Below are 17,091 nucleotides of genomic sequence, written 5' to 3' on the forward strand. Positions count from 1 at the left end.
GTAACCTTTTATCTACCATCATGAATTCAGACAAACGTGAGGGAAGGTCTCATTTTTGTGTGTCTAAAGAATGACCACAGTGAATGGTAGAACAAGCAATTGAGAATAAATAATTTTTCATGACCATTTGTTTAGTTTCCCAAGACAAAGCCCCACCAAACACATAAGCAACATAAATATAAACCAATCGCTGTACCAGTAATGTTTTAGCGTGCATGTTGGTGATGTCAGGAGCCTTCAATTTGGAAACTTAAGTTTACTTCCTGGCTCACCTTATTCTGTAACTTTTGGCAAGTTAGCCTCAGCATGCCTCATGTTTTCCTATTAAAAATAATAATCACTGGAAGAGTGCTCTGAGAATTAAGTGCATTAGAGATCTTTACACAAGTGGCGTAAATTGGGTCATTAAAGAATAGCTGACCAGATAGAGAATCAGTTAATAGTGGCTGTTTCTGTGAGAGTGTGTGTGTGTGTACGTATGTTCTTTCTGCTTGAATATGTTAAACTTTTTCATCCTAGTATGAGCGAATTCCTTTCATGAGAGCATGCAAATAAAATATCAGTTACATTTCCTGTATTTCTAGTGAAAAGGATATAGACCTAAGATGTGGAATAGGCTTTAAGCTATAAGAGAAAACCCACTTCAGAACTTCATCCATGAGGTAGCTGGTTTTGTAGAGTTTATAAATCCTTTAAGAAATGTATTTACTGGTGGGAACTGCGCCTCCCAGAAGGCACCGCGCGTCGTCCTTCTCCCTCCCTGAAGGCCGCCTCGCTTGCCCAGTGTGTCGGCCGCCCGCGAAGCGAGAGTCCGCTGACGTTTCCGCCACCATGCTGCCCGCCTCACTGCTTCTTCACCGGGGCCTGCGCCGCCTGATGCTTCAGGCGCGTACGTACGCCGAGGCCGCCGCTGCTCCTGCCCCCGCCGCCGGGCCGGGACAGTTGTCCTTCACCTTTGCCTCCCCGACACAGGTGTTCTTTGACGGTGCCAATGTCAAGCAAGTGGACGTGCCTACGCTGACTGGAGCCTTTGGCATCTTGGCATCCCATGTCCCCACACTACAGGTCCTACGGCCTGGGCTGGTAGTGGTTCACGCAGAAGACGGCACCACAACTAAGTACTTTGTGAGCAGCGGCTCCGTCACTGTGAATGCTGACTCCTCTGTGCAGTTACTAGCTGAAGAAGCTGTGACGCTGGACATGCTGGACCTGGGGGCAGCCCCGGCCAACCTGGAGAAGGCGCAGTCAGAACTGTCAGGTGCGGCGGATGAGGCAGCACGGGCCGAGATCCAGATCCGTATTGAGGCCAATGAAGCCCTAGTGAAGGCCCTGGAGTAGATGGTACCTACTGTCTGTCACCCATGGGGAAACTGAGCCAGGGCCAGGCCTATGAGAAGTTCCCAGTGGGCTGAAGTGGCCACCAGGGGTCAGCAGTGCTCCAGTTGCTGGGCTTAAAGCTTCCTGGTGCCTGCCTGCCAGGTCATGGAGGGCTCCCCCCAGTCTGGGATCCCCACGATGCCTCTGGAGAGATGGCATTGATTGCCCCTCAAAGCCACCTGAACCGTCATCAACTTACCCAGCCTGTCTCCATTAAACACCAGGAACCAAAAAAAAAAAAAAAAAAAAAGAAATGTATTTACTAATCTCAAAAATGAAGTCTGCCCAAAGTAAATACCAAAGTAATCTAGAACACATAGTTATCAAAAATACAAATATCGTTAAGAATGATGACTATTAGTGTCTGTAACAAATGTGGATGAAAGGCCAAAAAATTAGGCTGTATCTATAATAAGTGCAGCTAATGTGAGTGAATCACTTTAGCCAATTAAAACTCTTTGGAAAGTGGAAACATTTTCATTGCAAGTAGCAGGAAGAAGGGGCAAGCTTTTGTGGCCAGAGTTGGATTCATTAAAGAAAACCATGTGGTTCTAGCATCCTTGCCAGTGAAGCACATGACTACTCATCAGTAGGACCTTAGGATCATTCTTAGCTAGTGCAGTCTTCAGATGAAGTCCGTTACTGAGAATGATGGAGTGAACTATGAGCAACCATGGGTTTCAGGAGATTAATCTTTAGCAGTTACTTTGTGTTGCTGATGTAATTATGATGCTTAAAATAAACTTGTGTATATATTTTGTCTTGTCTTAAATGCTTACCTGGCAGGATCTCTAAGGTTTTAAGATTATGTAAAACTGAATGAATGTTAGAGTTGAGAAGGCTTACTCCTAATTGCCTTAATTTCTTCTGTATTGATAAACTTTAAAGTATTTCAGAAACACTAAAATAAATGTAAGATGCTTTAATTGTAGAAATGTTTTGGTACATATGCTATCTGGGATTGGAATGCAGGTATTATCATTTCCCCAGGTTGAGAAGTCTTTACTCGAAATGCTTAAGATCACATTTTAGAGTTTTTTTATAGCTGGGCTGGGGTCAGTATTTGCATGTATATAGTGAAATCTTTTGGGCACAGACTCATTTAAAAACAATTTGTTTTTATACTTAACTGACGACAGTGTGTGCAGTATTTACAGTGTGCCTGTGCCTTGGCTGTGACTGCCTATGGTTAGCAGGAAGCAGAGTTTCCTGATTCTGTTTCCTATTGGTTCAGAAAGGATTAGCAATTATAATATCTAACTGTTTAGATTATTTAATTTTTATACCAATAAAGACACAGGAGGTTAAAACCTACTAGCTCAGCAAGGTAACTTTAATTTCCGAACTGTATATAAAATATCTATTTCTAAGCCTGGATCCTACAGCTAAACCCTTTAGGAATCTCTTTCTACCTGTGTCATTCTACAGAGCTAGTCTACCTTTCTCTTGAGCTCCTCCAAACCCAAGAGGGCTCCATATCCTTGAATACAGCTTTAACCTATCCTGCTGGCCGCTTCTCTTACCCTAAGCTCAGAGCTCCTTCCTTAAAGAGGAAGGGTTGGGGGAAGAGGGAGGTATCTAAGGTCCAGTTGGCAGACTGAACCTTGTCACTGTAGTGGGGGGTGTTCTCCAAGTCTTAGGGGCTGAATCATTTCACCTTTATGGTGGCTAGCTGACTTTGCCTCAGGTTACAGAGCAAAGACCACCTGACCTCTCCAGAGTACCTTGCCTTAAAATAGGCAGGAATTTAGCATTCTTTACCATTCTCATCTCTGGAGGCTTTTGGAGCCACACCCAAACTGCCTCTCTTAAGGACACACCTAACTGCATCTGACAAACTTGATATCTATTTAAGTTTTCATATTTTGTTAACAATTAGGGATTCTATGTACCATAGTTAAATATCCTGTAACAAGGAAAGCTCTATATGTGTATCAATATTTGAGCTTTATAACTCAAAAATATGCTTTAAAATAATACTTCTAGATGTTCAGCATGTATATAATTAACTTGAGTCATTTTCCTTACACACCCTTCACTTTCCTGATGAAACCCTTCTCTCCCAATAGCCTTCCTCCAACTTTCACTTCTGCCTTTTGTGAGACGCACTGATTCAGTCAGGCTTCCTTCCATGAACGTAGGTGGGAGGAGATCACTGGATCATAGACAACTTCTCAGTCGCTACACCATAAGAGAAAAATGACACCTTCACCCAGCAACCTTTTACTGTCATTAATTCCTCAAGGGGAGTGGCACATTGTAGGCCCCTCTTCTATCTGTGATGAAGTAAAGTGTTAATGCCCCAATACTTTCTAAGGGGAACTATACATCGGTCTCTATGTTTATAACAACAGGTCATTTTTGTGTTTTTTCTTTGTTTGTTTGTTCTTTGTGGCTGGCAGGATGGCTCAGATACTAAAGTTCTTGCTATGCAAGCATGGTGACCTGGGTCTGAGTCCCAGACAGTGATTTTCAGTAAAATGTTTGACATAAATATCAACATTTTTATATGACTTTTGGTATAACATTCTCTGATATTTCCTGTTGCATTCAAACCCTAATTTTGCAAGGACATCGTGACTGTGTGGCCCAAGATGACCCTCCCATTCTGAGAATCCAAAATCTGAAGCTCTTTGAGCTCCTCTGTGCTGTCAGAGACAGTTCTTTGCCATGAAATTACTTTAATGTTCTCTAACATTACTTTAAGGCCTTGCATATGCAATATGTATAAAACATAAATGAGTCTTGTGTTTAAATTCAGATCTCACCCCAAGATATCCCCCCAAATCCTTAAACAACAAACAACAAAAAAGCCCAAATTTTAAATATTCTGGTCCCTAATGTTTTGGGTAAGAGTACTCTACCTGCATAGGCATTGAAACGTATAATGGTCTGACAGGATTCACAAATTTATTCTGGACTATTTTGATAAATGTTTTAGGAGTTAATGAGTGGTTATTTCTTACTGAGTTGTTATTTTTGAGTCTGTGATTTTAGGCTTAGGATTATTTGTATGTAGGTAGCTTTCACTAAGAAGCAGTAAAGCTCAGTACAAAGACTAAATAGAAGAGAGAGGGGCTGTGCTGTGTGTGACCTCTGCTACCCAGCCTTGTGTTCCCTGTGGGCCACACGCTTGCACCTGCCCAGGAGCTATCACAGATGCTCGAATAAACAAACACATACTGACCTTCCAGTTATTCAAAAAATGCCTTTGCTAGCAATGACTAGGCATACCTAATTCTTCTCCTGCTACCTGAGGCCAAGTTGGGGAAGTGGCCAAAGGTCACTTATCTTAGTTCTTACATCTCTGGTGGCTCTATCTCCCTCCAAGGATCATTCTGTTAATGAAAAATTGTTTTTACACAAAGTCTGAATTCTTTATTAAGAAGAATTTTGTGGGGCTGGGCGTGGTGGCGCACGCCTTTAATCCCAGCACTCGGGAGGCAGAGGCAGGGAGATTTCTGAGTTTGAGGCCAGCCTGGTCTACAGAGTGAGTTCCAGGACAGCAGAGCTATACAGAGAAACCCTGTCTTGAAAAACCAAAATAAATAAATAAATAAATAATAAGAATTATTATTATTATTTTGTGGGGCTGGAGAGGTGGCACACTGGGTAAGAGCACTTGCTCCTCTTATAAACATATGATAAAAGGAATTCTTTTAAAAATGGAATAATTTTGTGTCAGACACAAAATACATGCATTATTTAGAAAAGGCCAAATGTGTATGCTTTATGCATGACAAAGCTATAATAATTTAAACTATGATTAGATTTTATTCTTGTTTAGAACAGGGTTTCTCTGTGTAGCCCTGATTATACTACAACCCACTCTGTTGACCCGGCTGGCCTCAAACTCAGAGATTTACTTGTTCTGGCATTAAAGGTGTGTGCTCTCAGCACCAGGCACAGTTTTAAACAAAATAGTGACCATGAAAATCTTAAAAAGTGAAATAAATAATTCATCCACTGATTCATAAAATACTTATCATTGAGGTATATCTCTCCTTAGTATGTCTTCTAGGTAGGACCTTATGGTCTTCCCCAGACCCCTTTCTTAGTAAGAATTAGTCACGGATTAATTCCTAAAACAGTATACTATTAAGGACATGATTAGGAGTTGTGACCTGGTACTTGCTAGGCAAGCTCTGCCAGTGATACAGCCTTGCAACCCTGTGTTTGTGAGACAGAATGCCCAGCCTTTGAACACTGCTTCATGATGAGCTCTGATAAGCATGTCTCACCACACCTAATTAGTAGCATCTTTTTTTTTTTTTAAAGATTTATTTATTTATTATATGTAAGTACACTGTAGCTGTCTTCAGACACTCCAGAAGACAGAGTCAGATCTCGTTACGGATGGTTGTAAGCCACCATGTGGTTGCTAGGATTTGAACTCTGGACCTTCGGAAGAGCAGTTGGGTACTACTGAGCCATCTCACCAGCCCTAGTAGCATCTTTTAAAACATTTTAAGTTACAAATATTTAGCATTATGATTTAAAGATGAGTTTAAAACTTTAATTCATTTAAAATTATAACTATAAAATATATTTTGACATTAATGAAAATGTATTTTTTTAAATATTTTTATTAGGTATTTTCTTCATTTACATTTCCAATGCTATCCCAAAAGTCCCCTATACCCTCCCCCCACTCCCCTACACACCCACTCCCACTTTTTGGCCCTGGCGTTCTCTTGAGCGAGCCCGACTTGCCAGCAAGAACTACGCTGCAACAGGATCCTTCTGCACACGTTTATTGGGAGAGCTTGATTGTAGAGGCGAAGAGACCCCAAGCCCAGAACTGGTGCTGCTTATATAGGCCTAGGAGAGGCGTGTCTCACACCCGGATTGGTTGTGCTTGGGTTATGCTTATCACCTCATTTGCATGCCTACATCTGATTGGTTAACTTCTCTCTCATCTGATTGGTTAACTTGTCTCTCATCTGATTGGTTAATTTTGGTTAATTCTCAAAACCTCATCTAGGTAAAAGAACTTTACTGCCTATGTATGTGTGGTGGCCAGCGGAAGCCAGCGCCACCCTGCAACGGCACATGTGGCTTCCCACAGCGTTCCCCTGTACTGGGGCATATAGAAAAATGTATTTTTAAAATAAACTTAATGAGAAGAGTGGCATTGATTTACATTTATAAAATATCTCTAATGTTTTCTCTAATGTAGAGGGCAGGTTCTAAAATGTGTTTATTTATTTTAAAGATTTATTTTACTTATATGAGTACACTGTCACTGTCTTCAAGAGGGCATCAGATCCCATTACAGATGGTTGTGAGCCACCATGTAGTTGCTGGGAATTGAACTCAGTACCACTGGAAGACCAAGCAGCCAGCGACTGCTGAGCCCCCTCTCCAACCCTAAAATGTGTCTATTTTATTATGACATGTTAGAAAATCCATCTCAGAAAGTACATAGCTAGAAAAGAATATAATTTAATAGCTTCTTATAAGCCACTGTGGATATTCTTCTTTGATATTATACTAGAACTTAACAAGTATTAATTTCTTTTTTACAGTGTTAGAACCATAATGACTACTTTATGCTCTGTAAAATTTAATCCATTTGTCTGTCTTGTACCTTTAATGGGTCTTTTACTCACGTGAGTATCACAGAATCACATATGAGTGATCTGGACAATGTATTCATTGATAAATTGTTTTACTAGTATAGCTATGACAAAATACTACAGACTCAGTACCTTAAACTACAAATTTATCTTCTCATTTTTCTAGGGCTCCAGATTAAGTTCTTGTGAGTCTTGGCTTGTAGGTAACTATTTCTCTCACTGTGTCTCTCAGTGTATTTATGCCATAAGAGACCAGGCACACTTCATTAGAACTCAAAGTAATGACTTTGTTTAGCCCGAATTACTCTTTTAAAGGGTAATTTGGACCGTATGACCAAAACAGTCACTTTCTAAGATAAGAGGTAAAGACTTTAAGATACAGATTTGGTGAGCCCACAATTTAGTCCGAACAGTTGATTTCCGTACATCTTCATGTGCACAGTCAAGAAGACACAGACGTACAGAGGAAGTCTTGAAGTTCTCTGGATCATGGATTCAGTCTTTCTTCATTTTTATTTTTGTACCTAAAAGTGACTGTGTTATTGCCAACACATGCCACCATTTGTTTTGCTTGAAGAGGCGGTTTACTTGATTATGCCTTCGAGAATCTGAGTTCTAAACGAGTATAGTTGGTGTTCTTTCAGAAAGTGGGACTTACGAAAGTAAGTTCACCTTCCAACCCAAACATTAGCTCAGTTACCTTTCCCAGATGGGCCACTGCAAGAGCAGGGAGGGTGAACAAAGGGTTCTAGTTTTCTGTTTCTACACACAGAATATTAAATAGAGCATGTAGCCAAAAGTTGTGATTCAATAAAGTGAGTATTATTTGCTGGTGTGTCAAAGGCATTTATCTGTAAGAAAACAGGCTTTGTGTTTTTACAAGGGCACAATTGTGAGAAACACAAGAGTGTCTAGAACGTGTTGGTGTGACAGCTTTGATTTGCGCTAGGTGGCAGCTTCTTAGTACTCTTGTATTAACTATGCAAAGGTCAATACAAAGAAAAAGTGTTCTATTTGACTGACTAATGGCCCCTCCCACAACACCCATACCTAGTTCCTGGTACCTGTAAAACTCTTACAGCAAATGATGAAAGGGACTTTGTTGATTGGACCGGAGATCTTCAGATGTGGAGGTTAGCCTGGAATAGCTGGGCGGTGCCAATGTAATCAGAGGTCTTTAAAAGAGGAAGGCAGGTGGCTCAGTGTTGTTGGAAGAGAGGAAGCTGAGAGGCTGGAGTGATAAAGAAGAGGACAACTCAGGGACAAAGGAGGCCTTTTGAAGCTGGAAAAAGCAAGGACGCCAATTTTGTTCTTAAAGTTACAGAAAGAATGCGTTCCAGCTGACACCTTGATCTTCGACTTTTGCTCTCTAGAACTGTGAGTGACTAAGTAGTAAATGCGTCTCCATTGTTTCTTAGAGTAGCCATAGACTTTTGATGTGTGTCAGTATTAATGGTTTAACGTCACAGATGCTTTGTAAGAGACTTACTGGACCTCCTGGGGCTGGGTCTAAGGACCCCCACCTGACAACTGAATTTGTTTCAAGATAAACTAACAGCCCAGAACAAACTGGGTTGCTAAATAAAGTGACTTCCTAACTGTTAAAAACTACAGGCAAGGCTTTTATGTGTAAACTCTGGATAATACCCCAACTCTCTTGCTTATATGCACAAGGTTAGAGAAAATTACATGAAAATGGCTTTTATTTTGGTCTTGGAGTTTGTCTGTTTTTTTCTTTATGCTTTTCAGTGTTTTTAAAAATAGTAACAATTTAGCTAAGGAATTATAAAACTGACCTTGAACTTGTGCGTTTGCTTCTTAAGTTAGCTCCTGGGATCTTCTAGACAGCCTCATCTTACTTCACGTCGTGGTGGCTGCTGCCGCAGCAGCTGCTTTCCTCACCTTATTTGTGCTGTCCGTTGCGTGCTCTCTCTCCAGCTTCTTTCTCTGTAACAACCCTAGTTGGTTTGGTCCCTCTCATTTGTAAGTAATTTATGTTCTTCTGCACATAATTCTCTTAGAGCTGATACATTTTAATTAACTTTTTTTTTTTTTTGCTTTGTTTTTGTAACAGGGTCTCTTGTTTCCTATCTCTGTGTAGCTGAGGCTGGCCTTCATCTCCTGATCCTCCTCATATTTCCAAACTTTGTGGGAAAGATATATCATGGACAACCATTTATGCTGATGATTTGATCATTTTCTTACACCATCTGATATTGGTGTACATGTAAGAGGAGCTCATTAGTGCAACCTTGTTAAGTAGCCATCTGTTTAGTATATTAGCTGCTTAAATTTTATAGTTTTAGGAACTTTTTAATTTTTAATCAATATGAATTGATTTAAAAAAGATTTGGCTTACTTAGATACTTAAAAAAATGGACAGACTCTTCAGAAGGGTTTGAGGTAGTATGTTACTTATACCAAAATGGTAGTGGCATTCAGGAGAAAAAGTGACAGACCTGAGCCTTCCGTGGGAAGCAGAGCAGGGCTGGATTATGGGGTTTCTCACACTGTCTGTCATTATCACTTCTGCTTCCTGATTTCTTTATCTGAGAAATGAGGCTCCTAGAGTGTTGGAGTTAAGGACATGTGCCACTGCACCTGGTTCAGATTAGGTTTTGGGGGGAGTTGGGGGAGAATATGGTAGAAGAAATTGTGGAAATGTTTTATTGTATCTGAAAAAAATTTTGTGGCAATTTTGTCATGGGTATCCAAAGTTTAAACTTCTGAGCCATCAAATGGATTACATCCTGGGGCTCATAAAAGTATTTTATGATTCCTTTTGAGATTCAATAATGATTTAGATTGTTGTAGAAAAATATAAAATGACATAGAGTATCTTACTGTGTCAGAAACAAAAAAATGCTTTTAAAAACCACTGGGAACATGTCAGAGGAACCTGAACGAGTCCCTACTGGGCAAAGCTGCAATCAAAGAGCCACAAAGGAAAGCATGTGGAATATTGTTCCATGTGGGAAGTGGGCCCACATCTGTGCTATAAATGATACACACTGATATAAATGGGGAGTGGAGAGAAAGGCATGTCTCGCTTGTGGAAGAATCCCAAATAATTGATGTAGCTTTTGCAACTTCATGGAGAAGAAGCTTAATTCCAACATCTTTCTTCCTTAAAGGTGGGCTTGACTTAATGGTTCATGTTTGAAGAATAGAGTCAGGGGTAGGTAGAAACAGAAATGCTTTAGTGGGAAAACTTGGCAAGTGTTGTTATTCAAATGATGAACATTAATGTCACAAATAATTTGAGATTGATATATACCCCTGAAGATGTCGTCCTTGTGTTCTTTCTGAAGATCTGTATCTCAAATACATCTATTTTCAAGAAAAATAATAAAGAATAGGAGACATTCTGAGGGATACCTGACCAGTAAAGGTCATGGAAACAAGTTAAATCAAAAAGATTGAAAGCAAAAGACAATAACCAAATAAAGTATGGTATTCTCAACTGGTATCTATAATATAAAGAGGACACAAACAAAATCTGAAGTCTGGAGTTGGACCAATGTTATTTTTTAATTTTGACAAATATACCATGGAAATGTAAAATATTAACAGTTTTGAAAGCAAGAAGTATGCAGGATTTCTCAATTCTGAAATAAAGTTATATAAAACTGTGAGTGAAAAAAAAAAAACAGACTAGAAAAAATCCTAGGTTGATGTTAGATCCAGAGGAAACTCCACTTCCCCAAATGGACCAGATGCATGTAAGGATGTGTAGTAAAGAAAGCTGCTGACCTGATTACCCCCTGATATGGTTAAGGTTTTTATTGTAGATGGGGAGTGGGGTGGAGGGAAGGGAGGAGATGTGGTGGTGTTGCTCAGGAATCTAAGATACAAATTGTGAGTTAGAATCATTCTACTTGGCAGTCTGAAGGATAAGCTTTCAGCTGCATTGCTTTACTTGTCGTTTCCCAGTACTTGGTGATACTGTTCTACTGAGGGAGATGTTTGCGACCACGAAACATTCTAAATTGCAACATAAAGTCACAAGTCTTACATTGGAAATCTTTGGTAAAGGCTGGTTTAGACGTTTTTAATAATTTTATCTTTACATTTCATAATATGCCTTTGTTGCTATGTGAGTGTGAGTGTAGATGCTATGGTTGCCAGAAGTGTGGGGTCCCTACAGCATTTATCATGGCTAAGTCCCCTTTCCCTGTTTTGCACCACTAGTCTGTCTTTAATCAGCCCGTTGTAAATAGGTGGTGTCTTACTTAGGGTCACTATTATTGTGATGAAACATGATGATCAAAAGCCACTTGGGATGAAAGTGTTTATTTCACTCACAGTTTTATATAACAGTTCATCTTCAAAAGCAGGGAGGACAGGAATTCAGGCAGGGCAGGAGCCTGGAGCCAGGGGCTGCTGCAGAGGCTGTGGAGGGGCCTTCTGGCTTGTTTGTTCACCTTGCTTTCTTAGAGAACCAGGGATGGCGCCACCCACAAAGGGTTGAGCCCGCCCACACTAATTAAGAAAATGCCCTACAGGCTTGCTTACAGCCCAGTCTTTCTTTCAGAGACTTTTTTCCCAGGTGCCAAATAGACTTAAAATTAGTCAGCACAATGGTCCAGCCTATTTGGGATTTCTAGGCCTGAGTCTTTGCTCTAAAACGACTCTAGTGACTATATTTAATGACTGCCTGCTGGAGAAAAGTCCAGGGGCTTTCAAATGGTCTACTCAGAATTATTTTTAGAATAAATGATTCCAGAGTTCATCTGGTACTTATTCTAAGCAAGGTCATGTTCTTCATGCATTTGATAGCCTTCACTCTGTTGCCAGTTCCCTTGTAAACATTTTCTGCACCTGTATCCCAGGCTATTTATGCAGAGCACCCTACTAGAAACAGAGGACCGCCCAAATTCATGCCTTAATGTAAAAATAAGGCAATGCATATAGGAAAAATTAAACACCTTAAATTTATGCAGTGTTGTGATTTGGAATGTCTTAAGTGTACTAGGAAATGATATTGTAATAGATCATGATATTGATTTGTTGGTGGTGCCTACCTGGGTAAAATGAGGTCAAAGTATCAATGAAATCCTAAAAACACTGAGTTGCTATCACTGGAAAGAAGGGAGCTTGCTTTTTATTATACTCCAGGACCTGGCTGTTTGTACCTAAAATCCCATCTGCAAATGTTGCCTTAGCTCTTGCAAAAACAGTCCAGAGAAACTAAAGTCACTGAGTCCTGTGTGTGTGTGGTGTGTGTGTGTCTGTGTCTGTGTTTCTCTCTACTCTCTCAGTTGGGTGTGAAGGAGTGAGCAAAACAAACTAATTTTTCCCCAGTGAGTAGAACCACTTATTTGAAATGGTAAATACTGTTACACTAAAGGAATTTAGTTAGTACTGTATTGAAATGTGCTTTAGATGATAATAGAATTAGAGGTATTTAGGACACATTCCTAACTCTGACACTTGAATTGTGACATAAAACATAATTATACAACTTTCTTTGTCATTACACAGCAAACATCTTGTAGCCCACCCCTAAAGAAACAAAGCGTAGCCTATTCCAGAAAACCTTGAGTACATGCTGTCCCATTACCTGTTCCTGTCCCAGGCGTAGCATCTTTCACTAGTCACTTTTCTGGCTTCACTTGGTGATTTGATCACTGGAATATATATATATATATATATATATATATATATATATACATACATACACATCCTTAAGAGCAGGACTTAATATTGCCTGTTTTTGAAAGGTAAAAATGGAATAATTTGCTCCATAGGCCTTTCTCTCTTTCCTATGGTACTGTTTCCCAAACCATCCATGTGGGTTGGTAGTAGCTATTGATGATTTTACTCCACGTAATGAAATCATCCTTTTTCTAAATTTACTATAATTCTATTATTTTATTTTTGATAGATCGTTATGGTTTTGGTGGTTAAAAACAGTGTTACTTTCAGAGTTATGCCTTCTTTTGTGCACCAGTTCCATTTGTCCTACATCCTGAATAATAAGTAGCTTTTTGCCATAGGTGTGGTTCAAGGCTACTACTGGCTTCAGGGATGTATCAGAGTTTCCATTGATGAACTTTCCCCAAACCTCTTGATATGCCAGACATGTAGTTTACTATAAGTTGTAATTGTAATTTAAATTTTCTTGGTGGCCAAAGAGATTAAAGATCTTTTTTATATATGGTAGCTATTTGGGATTCCTTTGAAGTACATAACAGGTTATTTGCCCCCTACCACACACACATACCTTTTTATTTTTTAACTCTACTGTCATATCTTAGAGATTTTTATCTATAAACTCTTTAATGGGTAAAATGTGCTATAAATTTTTTCTATTCCATGAGTTGTATTTCATTGTTCAAGTGGGCATTTTAGGAATAGATGTTTTTTTGTTTTTTTTTTTTTTTTTAGATTTATTTATTTATTTACTATATGTAAGTACACTGTAGCTGCCTTCAGAGACTCCGAAGAGGGTATCAGATCTCATTACGGATGGTTGTGAGCCACCATGTTATTGCGACCTTTAGAAGAGCAGTCAGTGCTTTTAACCTCTGAGCCATCGCTCCAGCCCAGGAACAGATGTTCTTAATTATAATTTTGTTCTATGTGATTTTTATTCCCCCTATATAGTTCATACTCTTGTATTTTGAGAAAAATGTTTGTACTTTCAAGTCATAAAGATAGTCCTCCTGTATTATTTTAAAAAGAACTTTGTTTGCCTTTTAGACCTAAATGATGGTGTACATGTGTATTTAGGATATATGTATGTGTGCATTTATTTATTTTAACATGGAAATAGACAGTTTCCTTAGTATTAATGACAGTGTTTTAAAACCAGTTTTAAAATACCCACTCTTATGTTGTGCTTCCCTGTAGATGAGGGCCCATAAATAGAAGGAAGTCTTTCCAGACTCTTTTCTGTCCTATTGGCTTATTTTCCCCCTCATAATGGATATTTGTGTTATCATCTTCTCTTAGTTTTGCTCTTTTCCTGTCTTTTCTTTCTCCTCAACCTTCTTACTACTTTTTCCCTCCTTCCTATACTAATTTGTGTCATCATAGATTTAATGATTATTATTTCTGACAAGTCTGTCTTTGTTTTTCTCATATATATTTTTCTGCTTTGTTGACTTGGTCTTATCTTCTATTTTCTGTAATTATTTTTTCTGTAATTATTTTTAAAATGGTAATTAATGGTTACCTTTTTATCTTCCTCTTTCAATTGACTACATTTAAGGCTATAGATACTATTATATTTTTAATGATATCATTAATTATCATTGTCATTTTAACTTCTGCAGTGGTATTTACCTTAACCTGTGGGTTACTTAGAAGTGTAATTCATAATTTTTAAACATACATGAGAACTTCTGATTGTATTTCTAATTAATCCTATACTAGTGTTGAATTGTAATCAGTATAGGCATGTAGTTTCAGTGTGTTTAACTTGCATTGTCACGTAGGAAAAATGAGTTTTTTTTTTTAAGTATTCAATACTTGACATGAGAGCGAGCGAGAGAGAGAATCTTTGTATGTGTGTTAGTCTGTTGACATCATCTGTTTTCTTTCTAATATTCTTGTTTCTGCTAAGTGGGTGGTAGCTGTGTTTCAGTGTGGTCTTTAAATCAGCATCTTCCTATGTCATCTGGAGTACTGGTTGCAGACCTACATTGTAATTCTACTGCTAGTGATTATCTTTCAATTGCAGAATTTAATCCATTTACATTTAATTAAGTATCCATAGTTGAGGACTGTTATGGTTAGGTCACCTTGACAAACCTGAGAAGAGGGAACTTAAATTGAGCTATTGTCTGTTTGGTATTTTAATCCTGTGATATGTTATTTGACTAACCAGGAAGCCATATTAAGCTGTAAGACTTTCTGAGGTATGACTGTTGCAGAACTGTTTTGTAATTCAGTTTACTGTGTGCTTTACATCTTAGACCTCTCAGTGTCTGTTTAGTGGTGGTGTAACTTGGCAGCCATTGGTGTAGCTTTAATGTAGCTCTCTGGCAGCTTTGCTGTGTGTGTCCTTCCCTCGTTGACTTTCTCTTAGGGAAGAGGACTAAACTGTAAATGAAAGTTGAGTGTCTGGTGTGAATGGATTATAGGCTGTTGTTAACCTGAGGTTTCTAGGAGCGATTGGTTTAGTTTAAGGAGTGAAGGATACTTCTTATCAATGCTTGTTTCACACAAGTGGCTTTAATTTATAAAATTAAAAATAGAATTTTTTTCTTGTAGAAACTCAAAAGTATAGAAAAGGGTACTATGGTTGGTGGTTTAGTCCTTGGGAGCACTTAGTACACACGGAGGGGCCCATGGCTCCAGCTACATATGTAGCATAGGATGGCCTTGTCTGGCATCAGTGGGAGAGGAGACCCTTAGTCTTGTGGAGGTTCAATGCCCCTGACCCCCCCCCCCGCCCCGTCATAGGGGAATGCCAGGGCAGTGAGGTGGGAGTGGGTAGGTAGGTGGGTGGGGGGAACACTATCATAGAGGCAGGCAAGGGGAGTGGGGGCTTGTGGAGGGGAAACTGGGAAGGGGATAACACTTGAAATGTAAATAAAATAACCAATAAAAGAAAAGGGTCCTGTGGTTATGCCATGGCTCTTTATCTAGGGGTGAGGAAGGCCCTGTGAGGTTTTCCCCATCTACATTGGCATGGCATCTGGTGCTGCCATTAGTCAGGCCTTGTTTAGGCAGCCACATTGTTGAGGTTTTATGTGTGTAGTTTCTGTCTATAGAAGACAAAATCTCACAGCAGATTTCTTGGGTTTTATGGCATTTGTTGCTCAGTTTGGGTTTCCTGATTTAATTCCTGAGTTATTTAACATTTTTCTCTCTTTCTGTCATTTTTGTAACTTGTTGGTCAGCCCTAAAGGCAAACTTTTGATTGTCTCTAAATATGCCTTTAAAAGATGGTAGCTTTCTTGGATCATTAGTGTTATATAGGACCAGGAAGCTGGCCCATCATGACATCACGATATAAAGAGAGTCTGCATATTCTGACTTCCATATGAGGTTGGAATCGAAGATTGTGATCGGCTAGGGAGAGGCTTCCAAGGCCTGTGTGTGCTGTCTAGCCTTTCAGTGTTTTTGGCTCTTCAGAGGTTCTCCCTTGAGACTTTCATGCATGCCTTGCTTACAGGTTCTAGGCTTTATCTTTTCTTCCCTTCCCTTCCACCACACCCCTGAGTGTAATGCATGGTAATTACCCGGTCACAGTCCTCCTGCTTCTCCCTCCAGTGTACCTTGTTCTTTTCTAACATATCTGCCCAGGCAAGGTTCTAAGACTTTCTGAGGTATGACTGTTACAGAACTGTTTTGTATTTCAGCTTATTGTGTGCTTTACCACCGCTAAACAAACACTGAGAGGTCTAAGATGTAAAGCACACAATGTCCACCTTTTCCCTTCACCTCATCTGGTGTGTACTGTGTAAGAACTGAGGGAACGCTCACTTTACTCTTCTGCCTCGTTGCTCAGTGATACCAGCTGTTCAACTTGATGTTTCATACTAAACTTAACTCTCCAAATACCAGCACAATAATATATATTATATACACATTTTTTACCTTGAAAGGTGAATCACTATTGCTACAAAATTTACTTGGCATTGTTAGCATTTCACAGGTATGATATGCCCCCAGCTCCTGTGCTTCTCATTCCTTATGAGCAAGGTCAGAGAGTGTGCCCAGATACGGGGCCGTTTGTAGGGAGGCTTCTCATGTTACGGTATGTAAGAGCATAGTCTCATTCAAATGAAATGACTTATAAGTGTTATACAGTGTATATTTGTTAGAAATGTCTAAATGGTCATAAAATATACCAAAGAACAGCAAGTGACCAAATTTACATTAAGCTAATTTGGTAAAATTGATTTTGTCAAGCCGGGCGTGGTGATGCACCCCTTTAATACTGGCACTCGGGAGGCCGAGGCAGGAGGATTTCTGAGTTCGAGGCCAGCCTGGTCTACAGAGTGAGTTCCAGGACAGCCAGGGCTATACAGAGAAACTCTGTCTCTAAAAACAAAAAAAACAAACAAAAAAAAAAAACAAAACAAAAAAATTGACTTTGTCGAAGCTTTTCTTGCTTAAAATACAGTTTTCCAAGAGAACTTGAAAAACCTTTATTTATTATTTTAATTTTAATTCTGGT

The 17,091-nt window shown here is 39.3% G+C and overlaps 1 protein-coding gene and 1 pseudogene across 6 annotated transcripts in view; both read left to right on the top strand.

The window, feature by feature from the left end:
• Clcn3 (Cl-/H+ antiporter 3) overlaps positions 1-17,091 on the top strand; it is an 82,275-nt gene that overhangs the window by 20,789 nt on the left and 44,395 nt on the right. Inside the window, exon 1 of one of the 6 annotated variants that reach the window (XM_029480341.2) lies at positions 8,162-8,333. The exons of the other annotated variants lie outside the window; for them this stretch is intronic. The gene's annotated coding sequence lies outside the window, so the exon portion shown is untranslated. Of the gene's footprint in view, positions 1-8,161; positions 8,334-17,091 lie in introns of those variants that run through there. 6 annotated transcript variants of the gene reach the window in all.
• On the top strand, positions 689-1,631 carry LOC110300801 (ATP synthase F(1) complex subunit delta, mitochondrial pseudogene; annotated as a pseudogene).

The sequence above is a fragment of the Mus caroli genome, unplaced genomic scaffold (assembly GCF_978045245.1).
Source record: "Mus caroli unplaced genomic scaffold, Mus_caroli_1 scaffold_10, whole genome shotgun sequence".
Taxonomy (NCBI): domain Eukaryota; kingdom Metazoa; phylum Chordata; class Mammalia; order Rodentia; family Muridae; genus Mus; species Mus caroli.